Source organism: Hemitrygon akajei, chromosome 3, assembly GCF_048418815.1.
Source record: "Hemitrygon akajei chromosome 3, sHemAka1.3, whole genome shotgun sequence".
In the NCBI taxonomy this organism is placed as follows: Eukaryota; Metazoa; Chordata; class Chondrichthyes; order Myliobatiformes; family Dasyatidae; genus Hemitrygon; species Hemitrygon akajei.
In genome coordinates, this window is record NC_133126.1 from 198970248 (window position 1) to 198991604 (window position 21357).

Here is a 21357-nt window from a genome sequence, read left to right on the forward strand (position 1 = left end):
TCTTTCCTCAGATTAGGGGCCCAAAACTGCACACAAAGGGGCCCAAAACTAGGGGCCCAAAACTACTCTAGGCGCGGTCTCACCAAGGCCTTGTACAACTGCAGTCGAACCTCCCTGCTCCTGTACTCAAATCCTTTTGCTATGAATGCCAACATACAATTTGCCTTTTTCACCGCCTGCTGTACCTGCATGCCCACCTTCAATGACTGGTGTACAATGACACCCAGGTCTCGTTGCATCTCCCCTTTTCCCAATCGGCCACCATTCAGATAATAATCTGCTTTCCTGTTCTTGCAACCAAAGTGGATAACCTCACATTTATCCACATTAAATTGCATCTGCCATAAATTTGCCCACTCACCTAACCTATCCAAGTCACCCTGCATCCTCTTAGCATCCTCCTCACAGCTAACACCGCCGCCCAGCTTCGTGTCATCCGCAAACTTGGAGATGCTGCATTTAATTCCCTCGTCTAAATCATTAATATATATTGTAAACAACTGGGGTCCCAGCACTGAGCATTGCGGTACCCCACTAGTCACTGCCTGCCATTCTGAAAAGGTCCCGTTTACTCCCACTCCTTGCTTCCAGTCTGCCAACCAATTCTCTATCCACATCATTACCATACCCCCAATACCGTGTGCTTTAAGTTTGCACACTAATCTCCTGTGTGGGACCTTGTCAAAAGCCTTTTGAAAATCTAAATATACCACATCCACTGGCTCTCCCCTATCCACTCTACTAGTTACATCTTCAAAAAATTCTGAAAGATTCGTCAGACATGATTTTCCTTTCACAAATCCATGCTGACTTTGTCCGATGATTTCACCTCTTTCCAAATGTACTGTTATCACATCTTTGATAACCAACTCTAGCATTTTCCCCACCACTGATGTCAGACTAACCGGTCTATAATTCCCCGGTTTCTCTCTCCCTCCTTTTTTAAAAAGTGGGGTTACATTAGCCACCCTCCAATCCTCAGGAACTAATCCAGAATCTATGGAGTTTTGAAAAATTAATACTAATGCATCCACTATTTCTTGGGCTACTTCCTTAAGCACTCTGGGATGCAGACCATCTGGCCCTGGGGATTTATCTGCCTTTAATCCCTTCAATTTACCTAACACCACTTCCCTACTAACATGTGTTTCCCTCAGTTCCTCCATCTCACTAGACCCTCGGTCCCTTACTATTTCCGGAAGATTATTTATGTCCTCCTTAGTGAAGACAGAACCAAAGTAGTTATTCAATTGGTCTGCCATGTCTTTGTTCCCTATGATCAATTCACCTGTTTGCCATGAACACTACATCAATTTTTTTTTGCAATATTTATATTTGTAATTTATAATAAAATTATGTCTTTGCACTGTCCTGCTGCCACAAAACATGTCATCTAAATCAGGGATAATAAATCTGATTCTGATTCCTAGAATTTGCACAATGTCATCAAGATGCAGTTCCTCGATGCTGTGTAACATTAGAAAGAGAGGCGGAGCTGAGGCAGCTGTAATAACAAGTTTTAAGAAACACTTAGATAGGTACTGTACCATGTACAGGAAGGTATCGAGGATATAGAGCCATAGAACACTACAGCACAGAAAATGACCCTTCGGCCTATCTCGTCTGTGCCAAACTATTAATCTGCCTAGTCCCAACGACCTGCACCTGGACCAGAGCCCTCGCTACCCCTTCCATCTATGTACCTATCCAAACTTCTCTTAAATGGTGCAATTGAACCCACATCCACCACTTCAACTGGCAGCTCGTTGCACTGTCGCCACCCTCCAAATGAAGTTTGCCCTCATGTTACCACTAAACTTTTCACCTTTCACCCTAAACCTATGACCTCTAGTTCTAGTTTCACCGAACCTCAGTGGAAAAACCCTGATTGCATTTACCCTATCGATACCCCTCATCATTTTGTATACCTGTATCATAAAGGATATCATAATATCTCAAGATATTAAGAGGAATAGACAGAGTGGACAGCCAGCGCCTCTTCCCCAGGGCACCACTGCTCAATACAAGAGGACATGGCTTTAAGGTAAGGGGAGGGAAGTTCAAGGGGGATATTAGAGAAAGGTTTTTTACTCAGAGAGTGGTTGGTGCATGGAATACACTGCCTGAGTCAGTGGTGGAGGCAGATATAGTAGTGAAATTTAAGAGACTACTAGACAGGTATATGGAGGAATTTAAGGTGGGGGGTTATATAGGAGGCAGGGTTTAAGGGTCGACACAACATTGTGGGCTGAAGGGCCTGTACTGTGCTGTATTGTTCTATGTTCTAAAGTCCTAACCTATTAAACCTTTCCTAATAATGCAGGTCCTCAAGTTCTGGCAACATCCTTGTAAATTCTCTCTGCACTCTTTCAAACTTCCCGATAATTTTCCTGTATGTTACTGACCAAAACTGCACACAATACTCCACATTCAGCCTCAACAACTTCGACATAACGTCCTGACTCCTGTACTCAATACGAAGACCAATGTGACAGAAACTTTCTTCACCACCCTGTGTTGTCATTTTTAAGGAAAGATACGGTCCATTTGTGGGCAGATGGAGCTAAACTCAGGAACGTACCTGCAGCCCAACGCATTGACACTGAAGGATCGGTCTCTGTGTACGACTGTAACTGACGTGGGCAGCCCACTCTGAACGTAGAATATTCTGTACAGCCGTGTAGGGAAGTACCGGCCCCTTGATGCACAACGTTGTGCCGACCTATAGTTCATTTAGAGATTCGGCACAGTAACAGGCTCTTCTGGCACAGCCAGACCACGTCACCCAGTTACACGTATGTGACTGATTAACCTACTAACCCATACGCCTTCAGAATGTGGGAGGAAACCAGAGCACTGGGAGGAAATCCACGTAGTCATGGGGACAAGGTACAAACACCTTGCAGAGGAATTAAACCCGGGTCACTGGCGCTGCTGACCACTGCGCTATTGTGCGTCCTGAGGAGTGGCTCCCCAGCAGTACTGATCTCTTCTACAATCAACCTAACCCATGCAGGTCTCTTAAGTGTTCCTATTGTATCACCCACTACCACCTCCCCCAGCAGGGCATTCCAGGAACCCACCACTCTGTCTAAAAAGCCTAGCTACAGAAGCACATAAGAAACAGGAGCAGGAGGAGGCCATCTGGCCCATCGAGCCTGTTCCGCCATTCAATAGGACCATGGCTGATTTGGCCATGAACTCACCTCCACCAACCTGCCTTTTCCCCATTGCCTTTAATTCTCCTACTATGGAAGACCAAATGGCAGACACCAAATTGCCATCAGGGAGATACAACAGGTTATTCACCACCAGGACTGAATGTCATCTCCTAAACTTCATTCCTGTAGCTCTCCAGCTTCTTTACAAAACTCACTCAGGTGTGATACCCTGACTGTCCCTGCACAACATTCCTTAAAAGGCCTTTCCTGCTCTCTTTGTTCTGTGATAATTATTCAGTCTGTTCATAAGCTCACATTTATTTCAGTTTGATTACTGATGTTTGAGCATGAGACCGTTCCGCTAATTGTTGATTGATCATGGCTGTTTTCCTTGTTTGATGGAAAACAGGAAGCGAGGCAGAAGTGCCACTTCTGTTGTAGCAAGACTAGGCCTCAAGCCGTGGGCTTTCCTGTTGCTGCAGCCCAGGTGAGGAGAAGACACCAGTGGCATTGTAGCACGGTGTTTGTTCTCAGTTGGTGCTGCCCTCCAGTGTTGGATTGTTGGAATTACAGGCTGGACTGCGGGGAACCATCGTTGGGTGACGTCACTTAAGGTCTTGGGCTAAAAATGTGTTTTCTTGCGTGACTATATTCTTTTTCTCTCTCTCGCTATTTTGAATGTGCGTGTATGTTTTTGCACTTCGGCCCCAAAGGAACATACTCTCGTTCAGCTGTATCTGTTGATTTGATTTGAGGTGTGGACGCAGCTCAGCACATCACGGAAAACAGCCTCCCCTCCATGGACTTCTCACTGCCTCAGTAAAGCAGCCAGCAGAATCAATGACCCCCACCTACCCCAAACATTCTCTCTTCTGCCCCCTCCCATTGGGCAGAAGATACAAAAGCCTGAAAGCACGTCCCACCAGGCTCAAGAACTTGTCCAGAAACACAACTGTTTAATCATTTTCAGAGAGACTGTCTGACCTGCTGCATCCCTCCAGCATTTTGTGTGCGTTGCTTTGGATTTACAGCACCTTCCAGACCCAGGACCACTACCACCTAGAAGGACGAGAACAGCAGACACCTGGGAACATCACCACTCGGAAATCCCCCTCCAAGTCAGTCACAGTCCTGACTCGGAAACCTATCACCCTTCCATCATTGTCACTGGGTCAAAGTCATGGAATTGCCTCCCTAACAGCACTGTGGGTGTACCTACACCTCAGGGACTGCAGTGCTTCAAGAAGGCAGCTCATCACCACCTTCTCAAGGGCAATTAGGGATGGGCAATAACTGCTGGCTTAGCTGGTGACTCCCACATCCCGTAAATGAATAAATTTAAATAAAACTGCAGAGTCTCATGTGCTGATGATTTTCTACCTCATTGTTGTAAGGCTATTGAATGGTTCCCCGGTACAATTAAATTGACTCCTGACGTCACAATCTACCGCATTAGGATCTTGAACCTTATTGTCTGCCTGCACTGCACTCTCTATGTAACTGTGACACTTCATTCTGCATCGTTGCTTCATCTTGTTCTAACTCAGTGCACTGTGTAATGATCTGATCTGTAGGAACAGTGTACGAGACAAGCTTCTCACTGTATCTCGGTGCAGGTGACAATGATAAGCCAACTCCAATATTGATACTAATGCTATTAAATGGGACTACTTAAGGTGAGCATTTTGGTTGGCATAGATACATTGGGCCGATGGGCTTGTTCTGTAATGGTCTATGTTCACATTGCCCGTGACTGCAAGAAACTGCAGAGAGTTGTGGAGCAAACACGAGGAAATCTGCAGATGCTGGAAATTCAAGCACCACACACAAAATGCTGGTGGAACACAGCAGGCCAGGCAGCATCTATAGGGAGAAGCACTGTCGACGTTTCGGGCCGAGACCCTTCATCAGGACTCAAGGGCGAAGGGTCTCGGCCCGAAACATAGACAGTGCTTCTCCTATAGATGCTGCCTGTCCTGCTGTGTTCCACCAGCATTTTGTGTGTGTTGCCAGAGAGTTGTGGATACAGCTGTGCACATCACAGAAACCGGTCTCTCCTTAAAACCATAAACCAGAAGACACAGGAGCAGAATTAGCTCATTCGACCCATCCAGTCGGCTCTGCCATTTCATCATGGCTGATTTATTATCCCTCTCCATCCCATTCTCCTGCCTTCTCCCTGTAACCTTTGACACCCTTAATAACCGAGAACTTATCAACCTCCACTTTAAATACATGTAAAGCCCTGGTGAAGGTTTTATTGCTGATATTTCAGGGTACTTCATGTAATGGTTTTTCTGTAGAAGCAGTGTGTTCTGCTGGCAGTGTTTGGGTTACCCTTAAAGACAAGGGATGCTTGGGAATGTGTGTGTTGTCCAATCAGGGGGGTGGAACTGGGAGAAGGTTCTAGAGAAGGCTGAGGGAGCCACTTTTGTGACTGATACTGGTGTGAGCCGAGGTCTTTTTCCAGCAGGAGATGGAGAGAGAAGGAAATCAAGAGAGCTGGCTATAGGATTCGCTCCGGCAGGAACGTGGGATCCAATGGAGCCCAAGAGGGTGCTTTTACTGGGGAGTAGTGAATAGGAGCTGGTGCAGTGTGTACGTGGAAAACAACAGCTTCTGAAGATTTGAACTCCACAGTGCATATGTGACTGTTTAATTATAATGTGCCCTTTCTGTTTTTTCTGTTCTTTTCTTTAATAACTATTTGATTAGGTTAACGTTCTTAAGTATACCTTCTTTATAATTGTATGCAATGTACGATCTGTTATCTTTTTGCCAACAGGTGATTGCAGAGATTGGGGAGACAGTAAATCTCACAGCATTCACACAAACCAGGGTTGGGGTGGGCGAGATATCTTAATCCCACGGGTTTAAGTCGTATGCACCTTCAACATATGGAGCCTGCGAAAGGTGGTTTCCTCACTGTAGTGTCCCGTGAGCTGTTAACGAGGCGCTAATGAGCCGCATTTCCCAAGATACTCAGTAAAAAGGGGTTTCATATACTCAAAGATTAGGCCTCCCTAGCCGTCTGTGGCAATGAATTCCACAGATTTATCACACTCTTCTGATCTCTGGTCTAAATGGACGTCACTCTATTCTAAGCCTGTGCCATCCGGTTCTAGACTCCCCCGCTGCTGGCATTGGAGAGGGACCAGAGAAGAACCATGAGAATGATCGTGAGAGTGAAAGACCATCAGACATACAAGCAGAGTTAGGCCATTTGGCCCATTGAGTCTGCTCCACTATTTCATCATGGCTGATCCTTTTTCCCCCTCCTCAGCCCCACTCCCCGGCCTTCTGCCCGTAACCTTTGGTGCTGTGTCCAATCAAAACCTATCAAGCTCTGCCTTAAATACACCCAATGACCTGACCTCCACAGCTGCCTGTGGTACCAAATTCCACAACTTCACCACCGTCTGGCTAAAGAAATATCTTCACATCTCCATTTAAATGGGCGCCCCTATGTCCTGAGGCTGTGTCCTCTTGTCCTAGACTCCCTCATCCTATCCACATCTACTCTGTCTAGGCCTTTCAACGTTAGAAAGGTTTCAATAAGATCCCCCTTCCTCATCCTTCTAAATTCCAGCAAGTACAGACCCAGAGCCATCAAACGTTCCTTATATAACCCTTTCATTCCCAGAATCATTCTTGTGATTTTCCTCTGAACCCTCTCCAATGCCAAAACATCTTAGATGAAAGAGCCCAAAACTGTTTATAGTACTCATCTCACCAGCGCCTTATAAAGCCTCAGCATCACATCCTTGCTCTTGTATCAATATCTTGTCTCAATATCACCAAGACCAAGGAGATGGTGGTGGACTTTAGGAGATCTAGGCCTCATATGGAGCCAGTGATCATTAATGGAGAATGTGTGGAGCAGGTTAAGACCTACAAGTATCTGGGAGTACAGTTAGACGAGAAGCTAGACTGGACTGCCAACACAGATGCCTTGTGCAGGAAGGCACAGAGTCGAATGTACTTCCTAAGAAGGTTGGCGTCATTCAATGTCTGTAGTGAGATGCTGAAGATGTTCTATAGGTCAGTTGTGGAGAGCGCCCTCTTCTTTGCGGTGGCGTGTTGGGGAGGAAGCATTAAGAAGAGGGACGCCTCACGTCTTAATAAGCTGGTAAGGAAGGCGGGCTCTGTCGTGGGCAAAGTACTGGAGAGTTTAACATCGGTAGCTGAGCGAAGGGCGCTGAGTAGGCTACGGTCAATTATGGATAACTCTGAACATCCTCTACATAGCACCATCCAGAGACAGAGAAGCAGTTTCAGCGACAGGTTACTATCGATGCAATGCTCCTCAGACAGGATGAAGAGGTCAATACTCCCCAATGCCATTAGGCTTTACAATTCTACCGCCAGGACTTAAGAACTTTTTAAAGCTATTATTAATGCTTTTTGAGATGGTGATTTAGATGCATATCATATTTTTTTTACTGAGTTAAGTATTGTATGTAATTAGTTTTGCTACAACAAGTGTATGGGACATTGGAAAAAAGTTGAATTTCCCCATGGGGATGAATAAAGTATCTATCTATCTATCTATCTATTCTAGACCTCTTGAAATGAATGCGAACATGGCATTTGCCTTCCTCACCACCAACTCAATCTGCAAGTTAACCTTCAGGGTGTTCTGCACAAGGACTCCAAAGCCACTTTGCATCTCAGATTTTTGGAATTTCTCCATTTAGAAAATAGTTTGCACTTTTGTTTCTGCTGCCAAAGTGTATAACCATTTGTATTTCATTTGCCACTCTCTTGCCCATTCTCCTAATCTGTCTAAGTCCTTCTGCATCCTACCTGTTTCCTCAACACTACCTGCCCCTCCACCAATCTTCGTATCATCTGCAAACTTGGCAACAAAGCCATCTATTCCATCATCAAAATCATTGATATACAGCGTAAAAAGAAGTGGTCCCAACACCAACCCCTGTGGAACACCACTAGTCACTGGCAGCCAACCAGCCTAGGATCTTTTTATTCCCACTTGCTTTCACCTGCCAATCAGCCAATGCTCTAACCATGCTAGTAACTTTCCTGTAATACCATGGGTTCTTAACTTGGTAGGCAGCCTTTGACATCTTGTCAAAGGCCTTCTGAAAGTCCAAATATACAACATCCATTGCACCCCCTTTATCTATCCTGCTTGTAATCTCCTCAAAGAAAGGCTCTGGGTCTTATTTGATTGAATTTAGAAGAATGAGGGGGGATTTTCATTGCAACTTGTTGAATATTGAAAGCCCTAGTCAGAGTGGATGTGGAAAGAGTGGCTTGGGAGAATCTTGGACCACAGGGCACAGCCTCAGAATAGAGGAGTAGTCCATTTAGAACAGAGATAAGGAGGAAGTTCTTTAGCGAGAGTCAAGTCAAGTCAAGTCAAGTCAAGTCACTTTTTATTGTCATTTCGACCATAAACTGCAGGCACAGTACACAGTAAAAATGAAACAACGTTCCTCCAGGACCCTGGTGCTACATGAAACAACACAAAACTACACTAGACTATGTGAGACAGCACAATGCTACACTAGACTACGTAAAACAACACAAAACTACACTAGACTACAGACCTGCACAGGACTACATAAAGTGCACAAAACAGTGCAGGGCAGTGCAATAATTAATAAACAAGATAACGGGGTGGTGTATCTGTGGAAGTCATTGCCACAGATGGCTGTGGAGGTCAAGACATAGGGTATATTTAAAGTGGAGGTTAGCAGGTTCTTGATTAGTAAGGACGTCAGAGATTACTGAGAGAAGGCACATGAGATGAAAAGTAAATCAGCCATGATGGAAAGCTGGAGCAGACTCGATGACCTAATTCTGATCCTAGGTCTTATGGTCTGATGGTCTGATGTTCCTTCTAGGTAAAGAATTCCAAAGGTTCACCACTTTCTGCCTGAAATTCCTCATCATCACTGTCCTGCATATCCCAAAGTGTGTTCCCTAGACCGAGACTTAGAGGAAATATCCTCTCCCATTGGAAAGATAAGCATTAGGTTTATTTGCCATATATACGGTACATTGAAACCTTGATAATACTGCAGAATGCGTCGCTTTGTGTCAAAGACCAACACGGTCGGAGGATGTGCTGGGGCTGCTTGCTTCCGTCACTATGACCGTGCTTCTGGTGACAACATACATTCCCAAACCTTACTAACCGTAATCTCTACGATCCAACCAGGACCTCAATGTCCATATCCTTCCATTTTCCTCACAATTGTGTGCCGATGAAAATGTCCCTTAAATATATCTGCCTCTACCACAACCCCGGCAGCGTGTTCCAGGCACCAACCACTCTCTGTGTAAAAAACCTGCCCTTCGCACCTCCTGTTGAAATTGCCCCCACTCACCTTAAATGCACGCTCTCTGACATTAGACATTTCAACCCTGGGAGAAAGATATCGTCTGTCTCTCTACGTCTCTTCCAATGTTATAAACCTCTATCAGAGCTCCCATCTGCCTCTGCTGCGCCAGAGAAAGCAACCCACATTTGTCTAATTTCTTGTTATAACACAGGCCACAAGACCATAAAGTATAGGAGCAGAAGTAGGCCATTTGGCCCATCGAGTCTGCTCCACCATTCAATCATGGGTTGATCCAATTCTTCCAGTCATCCCCACTCTCCTCCTTTCTCCCCATACCCTTTGATGCCTGGCTAATCAAGAACCTATCTATCTCTGCCTTTAATGCACCCAATGACTTGGTCTCCACAGCTGCTCATGGCAACAAATTCCACAGATTTACCACCCTCTGACTAAAGTAATTTCCTGCATCTCAGTTCTAAATGGACGTTCTTCAATCCTGAGGTCATGCCCTCTTGTCCTAGACTCCCCTACCATGGGAAATGACTGCCATATCTAATCTGCTCAGGCCTTTTAACATTTGGAATGTTTCTATGAGTTCCCCCCTCATTCTCCTGAACTCCAGGGAAGACAGCCCAAGAGCTGCCAGACTTTCCTCATATGGTAACCCTTTCATTCCTGGAATCATTCTCGTGAATCTCCTCTGAACCCTCTCCAATGTCACTATATCCTTTCTAAAATAAGGAGCCCAAAACTGCACACAATACTCCAAGTGTGGTCTCACAAGTGTCTTACAGAACCTCAACATCACATCCCTGCTCTTATATTCTATACCTCTAGAAATGAATGCCAACATTGCATTCACCTTCTTCACCACCGACTCAACCTGGAGGTTAACTTTTAGGGTATCCTGCACAAGGACTCTCAAGACTCTTTGCTTCCCTGCTTTTTAAAGAACAGTCTGCCCATTTATTTCTTCCACCAAAGTGCATGACCATACACTTTCCAACATTGCATTTCATTTGCCACTTCTTTGCCCATTCCCCTAAACTATCTAAGACTCTCTGCAGGCTCTCTGTTTCCTCAACACTACCCGCTCCTCCACCTTTCTTTGTATCATCAGTAAATTTAGCCACAAATCCATTAATCCCACAGTCCAAATCATTGACATACATCGTAAAAAGCAGCGGTCCTAACACCGACTCCTGTGGAAATCCACTGGTAACAGGCAGCCAGCCAGAATAGGATCCCTTTATTCCCACTCTCTGCTTTCTGCTGATCAGCCAATGCTCCACCCACGCTAGTAACTAACTCCCCTGAAATTCCACGGGCTCTTATCTTGGTAAGCAGCCTCATGTGCGGCACCTTGTCAAAGGCCTTCTGAAAATCCAAGTACAGCACGTCTCTGTACAGCACATCAAGTACAGCAAATACACTGCTTGTAATTTCCTCAAAAAATTGCAGTAGGTTGGTCAGGCAGGATTTTCCTTTCAGGAAACCATGCTGGCTTTGGCCTATCTTGTCATGTGCCTCCAGGTATTCCATCATGTCATCCCTAACAATCAATTCTAACAGCTTCCCAACCACTGATATCAGGCTAACAGGTCTATAGTACATGCCCTCTCGTACAGGCAACATTCGAGTAAACCTCTTCTGCACCCTTTCCAAAGCCTCGACATCCTTCCTATAATGGGGCAACCAAGGAGAAGGTTCCGGACAAAGAGCGATCCAACCAAGACCTCAGTGGTGGAGCTGGCAGAAGATGGTGACACATCACAATGGCAGTGAGGGCAGAGGAAGGTTGCTGCTGTGAAGTGACCTCAGTTGTCTTGCATTTCATGCCTCTGGACTCTTACCGATCTGTCAAGGAACACGTGGAGGTACCCGTGCATCAGCCTCCCCATGATAAACCCTTGGAGGAACATCATGATTCGAGTGACTGATAAACTTTAGAAAGAGCACCATAATCAACTCGAGTGATCGATAAACCTTTAGAAGAACATCATACTCAATTGGAGTGTTTGCACTATTGTTACTACTGTTAACTCTATTACTACTGTTAACCCTATTACTACTATTAACCCTATTACTACTATTTACTATTATTCTTTGGAATGTGGCAGGAAACCAGGGCACCCCGAGGAAACCCACGTGGTTACTGGGAGAATGTACAAACTTTAAAGACAGTGGAAGAATTTAACCCGGGTTGCTTGGACTGTAAAGTGTTAACTTAGTTGCTATGTTACTGTGCTTAGGTACTTACATCTTAAATACCTTCTGTACCAGTAGTAAGCAAAATTCAGCAGTTTCTTGAATATCTATGCAAACAGGAGCAGATCTGGGTCAGTTTTAAACAGCAAAATAAGATTTAAGTCATTGTAATTGTGAGTAATTCTGCAGACAAGACAATATTGCTATGACAGTATTATGTACACCACCATTTTCCCACCCGACATACACTCAGTGTACCTCCTGTGTCTAATGAAGTCACCACTGAATGTATGTTCATGGTCTCTGCTGCTGTAGCCCACCAGCTTCAACGTTCAACACAAAATGCTGGAGGAACTCAGCAGGCCAGGCAGCATCTTTGGAGAAAAACACAGTCAACAGATGAGGAGTAGATTTAAAAGGTGGTGGAACGGGGACGGAGAAACACAAGGTGATAGGTGAAACCAGGAGGGGAGAGGTGCTGTAAAGAGCTGGGAAGTTGATTGTTGGAAGAGATGCAAGATCGGAGAAGGGGCAATCTGATAGGAGGGGACAGAAGGCCGTGGAAGAAGAAAAGGGGGGAGGAGCACCAGAAGGAGGCGATAGGTAGGCAAGGAGATAAGGTGAGAGAGGGAAAAGGGGATGGGGAATGATGAATGATGAAAGGGGGTGCTCAGTGGTCTCCCAATCTATATCGGGTCTCACCGATATACAGGAGGCCACACTGGGAGCACCAGACACAGTATATGAACCCAACAGACTCACAGGTAAAGTGTTGCCTCAGGGGGAAGGACTGTTTGGGGCCCTGAATGGTAGTGAGGGAGGAGGTGTAGCACTTGTTCCATTTGCAAGGATGAGTGGCTGGAGGGAGAGCAAAGTTTGACGTGTTGTGTATCCAGAGATTCTCTTCTGCACACGGGTAGAAAAGGTTTAGAGGGATGTGGGCCAAATGCAGGCAAATGGGACCAGCTAGTTTGGTCAGCATGGATGAGATGGGCTAAAGGGCCTGTTTCCGTATGACTCTATGTTGACCGTAGTTGGACCCTGAAGTCAAAAATTTAGTGATACCCCAGCATCAGAATCAGGTATACTATCGCAGGCATATGTCATGAAATTTATTGTTTTCTTCAGCAGTACAGTGCAATACATAATAAAAACTGCAAATTACAGTATACATATATATATATTTATAAAAGTTTAATTAAATAAATAGTGCAAAAAACAAGAAAAAAGGCGGTGAGGCGGTGTTCATGGGTTCAACGTCCATTCAGAAATCGGATGTCAGAGGGAAAGCATCTGTCCCTGAATTGTTGAGAGTGTGCTCCTGTGCCTCCTCCCTGCTGGCAGCAATGAGAAGAGAGCAGGTCCAAAGCGATGGCACTCTTTAAAGATGGATGCCACTTTTTTCAGGCATTGCCTTTTGAAGGTGTCCTGAATGCTGGCAGAGTTTACAACTTCCTGCAGCTTATTTTGATCCTGTGCAATGCCAGACGGTGATGCAGCCAGTTAGAATGCTCTCCACGTTACATCTGTAGAAATTTGCAAGTGTCCTTCTGACCTCCCAGCCACGCTGCCCCAGCAAGCCCCGACAAACCCAATTAACCTCAGCCTAATCACAGGACAACTTACAATGTCTTTGGACTGTGGAAGGAAACGGGAGCATCCGGAGAAAATCAAAGCACAGAAGAAGCAGGAAAAGCATTGAGAGAAACAAAGGAGAGAGCAGAGTGAAAATTAGTCATGCTCATACCAGACTAGATATAACCACTGATTACAGATAACTAATGACTCAGGCAGATTCCAGTAATGTGCTGCCTGCTAATGAAACTACAAAGTTTTGAGAGAAATAGAGGCATCTGTACTGTAATTACTGGAAAATTCACTGAACAAGTTGAAATTCAAGTTTAATTGTCATTCAACCATGCATGAATACCCATGGATACAATCAAATAAAACAGCGTTCCTCGGGGCTAAGGTGCAAAACACGGTACCGACAGTCACACACAGCACAAAGCACGTACAAGTTAGCAGTAAACATACAGTCTCACAATAAATAGACTGTTTATAGTCCAAGTCCCTCAGTCCATGAATGTCACAGCAGGCTGCCGTCAAACACATACAGCTTGCCTTCTGTCGAGTGAACACTAGATGGCAGCACTGATGTCACGCCATGGCTCCTCCAGCACAGACGCAGACGCCTCTTTCGTAGAGCACTGCAAATAGGTGTCACTGCAGCTCGAGGCCTAGTCCTTGCTATGACCAAGTCAACACAGCTCTCTCACCGAGGCACAGAGGTATACCTCGGGTGCCCAAGAGCTTTACACAATACTGTATTCGTCAACATGGAGCAGACAGCAAGTTTGTAAATGTTGTGGGAGCAAAGGATGTTGGGAATGGTGAGGCCGGAGCACCATGGGAGGGGTGTGGGACAGATGGCAGAGGGAAGTGCCAGGAGCGGCGGGGGGGAGGTGTGGTGCGGGTGCAAACACACCCAGCCCTGAGACACCAGGCAAGGTCACTTGGTTCCAAACAACTGGTTTATTGATCATTGCAGAATGCTTCTCCAGTACTTCCCGCTTCCTCTCCTTTACCTTCTCCTTTTCCAAACCATGGTTCCCCTCTCCCTGTCCCCTTCCCACTCTCAGACAACAGACCCATATCAAAATCAGGTTTATCATCACTCACATATCTTATGAAATTAGTTTTTTTTGTGGCAGCAGTACAGTGTAATACATAAATATATATATATATATTCCTAAGAGTTTTGCACAGTACTATATACAAATAACAATTATATGTGGTGTAACCCTCTCACTGACTCATATGCAAACTTGGCTGATAGCTCACTCAGATAACAACCATTTGTCTCAGCAGTGAGGAGGCCACATTTATAACAATATACATGAATGGTCGGTATGATTTGGGGTTCAGCCAAACAGGAATGTCATGATGTTCTGATTAAAGGAACCTCAATCTGAGTGAATGCTGGGTAAATACTACCCATACCAAATTGTCAGTCGTCAATAAATAAAAGATCGTACACTACATAAAATTAAAAAGAAAGAATATTTACCAATTTCAGCTTTGTCAAGCGGTTAGTAGGGAAAAAATAGAAAATAGGAGGTCTCATTACAGTTAAATCTGTCCAATGTGCACATGACGTTGTAGCTGAAACTGGAGTAGCCGGGGTGTACCTCTGTCTCACACACTGGTCTACGTGAAAACAACCATCACATTTTTGAACTCCCCTCGAAGATCATCTCAAACTAATTGGCTCTCTCTCAGGCTCTCACCCACAAGTGTCACCACACATTCTGGCACCAACAAAGCATGCCCACAATACTCAGTGATTGAAGATGTCCCTTTCCACCCATGACTGTGCTGCCACACACAGCTCCAATCTGCTGATCAAATTCGCAGATGACATGATGTTGATCGGCCTTATCTCTAGCGGTGATGAGACAGCCTACAGAGGAGAGGTTGACACCCTGACACAGTGGTACCAGGATAACAACCTCTCCCTCAATGTTAAAAAAAAAACAAGAGAGCCGGTTGTGGATTACAGCAGGAATGGAGACAGGCTCGTCCCGATCAACGTCAATGGGTCTGCAGTTGAGACGGTGAGTAGTTTCTCGGTATTCACATCACCGATGATCTCACCTGGACTGTACACACCGGCTTTGTGGCAAAAAAACACAACAGCGTCTCTTCCACCTCAGGTGACTGAAGAAGTTTGGCATGGGGTCCCAAATCGGCAAGACCTTCTATAGGGGCACCATGGAGAGCATCCTGACTGGCTGTATCACCGCCTGGTACAGGAACTGTACCAACTTTGATTGCTGGGCACTGCAGGGAGTGGTATCGACAGCCCAGTGCATCTGTGGATGTGAACCTCCCTCCACTGAGGCCATTTATAGCAGCAGGTGCAGAACGAAGGCCTGGAAGATGATTGGGGACATCAGTCACCCTGACCATAAACTGTTTCAGCTGTTTCTGTCTGGTAAATGGTACCTCAGCATTAAAGCCAGGACCAACAGGCTACGGGACAGCTTCACTCTACAAGCCAGTAGACTTATAAACTCACATGCCTATACATTGTCACAGAGTCATAACGCAAAGATTTTTACTCTCTCACGTTGTGGGATTTAAATAAATTTCAGTCAGAAGGTGGTGAATCTGTGAAATTCATTGCTGTGGTTGCCGTCACTGGGTATATTTTAAAAAAAGATTAATAGGTTTTTGATTAGTCAGGGCATCAAAGTTTATGGGGAGAAGGCAAGAGAAGGGGATTGAGAGGGAAAATGTCAGCCACAATGGAATAGTGAAGCAAACACAGTAGGCCGAATGGCCTAATCCATCTCTTACAGTCTTATGGTTAACTAGTTCATGTATCCGTCATTCCCTGAGATCAAAGAAAGGAATTCGCAGCCACTTCTGGTCAATATAACCTCATGGTGAATCACTTAGAAACATTCAGTTTTTAACAATCTGATATCTAAGCTTTTATTTTGCTCTTTTCAGACATCACATAGAAATTCCTCTCCTCTAAAGCTTGGAGTGCCCCAGTAATATTACAGTACTGAATTGCTCTGTACCTTAGGAAAGACATAGAAGGTCAACACAGCCAGCAAAACACACCCCAAATAGCCAAGCAGGAAGATGCACATTTTGTGGCAGAATCCATGGTGAATTGTTGGTGGGGGAGGTGGGTCCCAGTACCTCTTAACCCTCTTAATCAAATCCGTCTTTCGGGCAGGAGGAGATGTACCTGATGAGGAACTGGAATAGGTGTGACACAGAGTAAGTACTCCCCAGTTGACAGAAGGATTGTGATGTTCACAGCTTGTGATTGTGACATCTGTACCCAAGATCATTGTTACACCTAAAACCCAGGTGATTGTGACATCATACAGTTGGAAAAATGTTTCACTGTGACACCAGGGCAATATTAACAGTCCTGGTCTGCGTTGTCCAGATGGCAGAGTCTGTATTGGGGATGAAGTGGGTGGTTAAACTAATTCAGATTAAAAAAAACTGCAGCTGGGATCAAAAGATAAACTTCTGGGGGAACTCAGTGGGTCAAACCACCCCCCCCCCCCGAGTCCACCTGCCAATAAGACCCCCCCCCGCAATAATCACTTGTCAGTTCTTGTCCCACACTTGTCCTTACCTTTTTAAACTGGCTCGCTCCCCCTCTTCTTTTAAAAGACCCTATTGTATCCACCTCTAGCACCATTGCCAGCAGTGCATTCCACACACCTATCACTCTCTGTGTGAAAAACTTAACCTCTGACATCCCCCTTGTACCTACTTCCAAGCACCTTAAAATTATGCCCCCTCGTGTTAGCCATTTCAGCCCTGGGAAAAAGCCTTTGGCTATCCACATGATCAATGCCCCTCATCATCTTATAAATCTCAATCAGTGAATGAATGCTAAAGAAACAGGTTGAAGTATTTCCATATTTTATTTATTTTTTCATTTTTGTGGAAATCATATTTTTAAGTACAGGTGAACAATGTTTTTGGATTCTAAGTAAACCTGGCCTACTTGGCAAAGTTTATAATTGATGTGTAAATTAATATTCAAACAGACAGACAGCAACAATTTACTATTAGTTTCTGATTTTTAGTTGACCATCATCGCCTCTCATCAGATATAACATGACTTGCTGAACATGATCTTGTGAGTCCTCTCTTCCAATAGGTCCTTGAGCTGTATTTCCTGAGAAAGGAAAGAAATCGTAAATGATTTCAGTATCAGATTAGCAATGGAAACTGAGTAAAGTGAACAAGGTTGTTAGACCAGTTCTGTACTGTTGCAGGTTATCCAGCCCTGGCTGCTCTCAGAGGTGGAGTGAAAATAGGGCATGAAATATTGTAAACAACAACAGGGGAATTATTTCCGGTATTAACACAAATTTTATTATTTAAGTAAGACTGCAAGATCAGATTATCATTTACTAAAAGCGTTGATTGAATTTTTTAAGAGTGTGTATAATCTGAGACTAGCCCAGTGATGATGATTCTGGGTGAGTTTTCAAAAGCTTAGTTCCTTAAGGTTGTTATAGCTCCCACTACCCATTAAATGCTCCCAATGGAGCTCACCTCAAATAACCTCTGATAACTTAGTCCAGCTTCTGGACTTCACACATGGCTTTGCTACTAAACCCAGCAGAACTGTTTCTACTGACAGGAGAAGGAGCAAAGGCAGGTTACTGGCACATTAAAACCAGTCGCTTTGGGCAGATCGTCAGCCATGGTTGGCAGCTCATTTAGGAGAAGGAGAAGTATGATCTCAAACCTCTACTGCCTTGCAGCTATACCCACTCATGGGGAAGTCTTTGCGAGGAAACTCTGAGGAAAAATCCAGAGTTGGAGTTCCTAAGGCAGTCCTATTTTGAGTTCAATGCTGAGTGGCAACTCCTGTGACACCACCGGTGTCCAACTGTATTGGTCGTTGCCGTTCCTTTGGGTCATCAGCTGAGCGGAGGGGGGAGTCTGCTGCATGGGCAATAGCTTGCTCTCCATATTGTACTGCCCTGGCTTGCAAATTACATCGACAGCTAGGAATTAGGATCCCACAACAACAGCTACTGAATTTAAATTGAAGTAATGATATAAAATTGAAATTACAAACATAAGCTTAGTAGTGTCTTCAATGAAATCACTAAATTGTCTAGTTCATTAATCTCCTTCCAGTAAGGGAATCAGCAGTACGAACCAGATCAGGCTGATATGTTAGACTTATAATAGAGCTCAGACCTTAGACCCGTCATGCTTCAGTCTGACCACTTGGAGGAGCTGGAGTCTTCTTCCATTGATTATTTGTTGATTATTTTCCTCTGTATCTATTTTTAATTAACAGCTTTCCTCTGCCTTGTTGTGTTCGTCTATTTAAATCCTGCATGCTTTGTTTGTCTTTGTCCAATCTACAGTTTACCAACCCTGCATGTATTGATTCTCGGGTCCAAGCCTCTCTCTTCTAATCAATTCACAAGTAAAGATTCTTTATTCAACTCCCATTCTCATTTTTTGTTTTCCTCTACACTTGGGTCCACTTGGTCTAAGTCTCTCCTGGTAGTTCACTTGTTAGATGCAGAACTCCACCTTAATAAACCCAGTTCAGACCCAGCTTGGCAACCATCACTTGTTACAGGAATGTCTTAGGAACAGCTTCTTCCCCTCCACCATTGGAGTTCTGAATAGACAATGAACAATCCATTAACACTCTCTCACTATTTTTGAGTTTCAAGGATAACAGAGAGGGATATTAAATTATTTATCCATGGATAGACTTTTAATGTCCTGGAATTATGACTTTGTTTTTGGAAAAGAACTGTGTTTTTTCTTATATTAAAAGGGCAGCATCAATCTAATAATCTTTCACAGGTGACTTGATTTATGGAATACAATGTGTAAAGCAGATGCTCAGTTTCTGAAGCAGGCCTGTAGCTTTGGTGGCACAACATGACTAGCCAAGAAATGTCACCGCTGTTGCATTTAGACAGAAAAGCCCACTGAATTCTAGCACTAAAAATCCAAAGACATCATTTAAATCAGGAACGTTGACATGTACACCCATCTTGGGCTGATTCTATCCGGATGCCACCAGCAGTTTAATTGAATAATGAATGTAGTTCTCCACTACAGGGAGCAGATATGTTTTTTTCAGTCTGTAGTCACCAGGAAGTGGGAAGAATTAACACAGTGTGGTTAATGAAATCATAGATTCATCCTTTCTAAATGGGTTTACCAGATTGGAAGCAATACACAGAATTCTGGAGGAACCTAGCAGGTCAGGCAGCATGGAAAAGAGTCAACAGTCGAAGTTTTAGGCTGAGACCCTTCTTCAGGACCAGCATGTAATGTGTAGGCAATCCCTGTATTCACATCACTTAATGAAGAGAAATATAAAATTGTGCCTGTGATCATGGGATAAATTAGCTGTCAGAGCTTTGACACAAATTACAGGCATCTTGCTGTTTTGTAGTGATGTTGAAGTCTGCTTTAAGTTGAGTTGTTACACTGTTTGATGTTTTCATGGGTAAAATTGAGCTGACTGTTGATCTCTCTGCCACCCATCTTTTTGCAAGAACAATTGATAAATGTCATAAATGTATTACAAATGTTTGTAGATACGACCAGATGAAATAGAATGTAAATTGCTGCTATGTGCACGATATCCTTCTGCTATTCAGTCATTTTATAGGTAGAAGTTAAGGACTACTCTAATGGGTCAACTGGTTTAAACAATGGGTCGTTTTAATTTGGACGATTCAGTACCAAATCCATAGTTGATACAGAAACATAAAAACTTATGGCACATGGAGGCAAATTGGCCCATTGTCCCCAAACTATTCCAGCTGAACTCAGGAGGTTACCTGTAATTTCAAGCAGGTTTTTAATACTAATACTAGAATGGGAGGATTAACTTTTGAAGTAATGTACACCCCACCTCTCAGAGCTAAGAAGGAGAGGAGAATAGAATTAGAAAAGTATAATGGAGGGAAGAGCACTTGAATCGTGTTTCTGATTTTGTGTTCTTAATATAGTGAGACTCCATGCCTAGGGAACAAAATCTTTAAATATTAAATAATTAAAACATTTGTAATCATTTAAGCACAAATTATAAACTGCAGCAATGAAAAAATAGGATACTTTGTTAATTAGCACATCTAAAAAATTAACGTTTGTTCCTGTGATGATAGTTTATTCCTAAATGGAAATTTTATCGAGAAGTAATTAATGACACAAACCTTTAAAGGCGCCACAATGTTAGAGATTAGAGATGTATGATATCATCAGAAACAGATACAGATTTTATTCTTTGCCAATCTGTTTACAGTCACAAGGAAGACACAAATAGTGTTCCCAGTATGTACTGTAAATGTGGTCTCACAAATGCCCATTATTATTGAAACATAACTTCACTACTTTTGTACTCAATTCTAAAATAAATCAATAAAAAATTAAAATCAGGTTTAATGTCACTGACATATGTCATGAAATGTGTTGTTTTGCAGCTGCAGTACATTGCAATACATAATAATGTAAAGCTGCAAATGACAAATAGTTGTATATATGAAATTACATTAAGTAAGTAGTACAAAAAGAGATTTAAAAATAGTGAGGCAATGATCATGGGTTCATCGCGCATTCAGAAATCTGATGGTAGAGGGGAAGAAGCTGGTCCTAAAATGTTGAGTGTATGTCTTCAGCCTCTTATACCTCCTCGGTGGTAGCAATGAGAATAGGGCATGTCCCGGGTGATGGGGTCCTTAATACGAAATGCCTGTGTCCAGGACGCTGAAGAGGCCAGTGCTCATGATGGAGCTGGCTAAGTTTACAACTTTCTGAAACTTTTTCTGATCCTATGCAGTGGTTCCTCCATACCAGTTAGAACGCTCTCCATGCTACGTCTGTAGAAATTTGCGAGTCTTTGGTGACACACCAAGTCTCCTCAAACTCCAAATGAAATATTGCCATTGTCAAGGTTTTTTGTAATTTCATCAATATGTTGAACCCAGGGATAGATGTTCAGAAATGTTGACACCCAGGAGCTTGGAACTGCTCATCCTTTCCACTGTTGTACCCTCAATGAGGTGTGTGTTCCCTAGATGTCCACTTCCTGAAATCAAAATCTATTCTTACTGATGTTGAGTGCAAGGTTACCGTTGCAA

General features: G+C 43.8%; 1 protein-coding gene across 1 annotated transcript in view; it reads right to left on the reverse strand.

Annotated features, from left to right (window-relative positions):
* Positions 1–17131: 17131 nt before the first annotated feature.
* Positions 17132–21357, reverse strand: part of LOC140724669 (uncharacterized) — a 166761-nt gene continuing 162535 nt past the window's right edge. The window contains exon 129 of the mRNA XM_073039094.1: positions 17132–17399. The gene's annotated coding sequence lies outside the window, so the exon portion shown is untranslated. The remainder of the gene's footprint in view (positions 17400–21357) is intronic.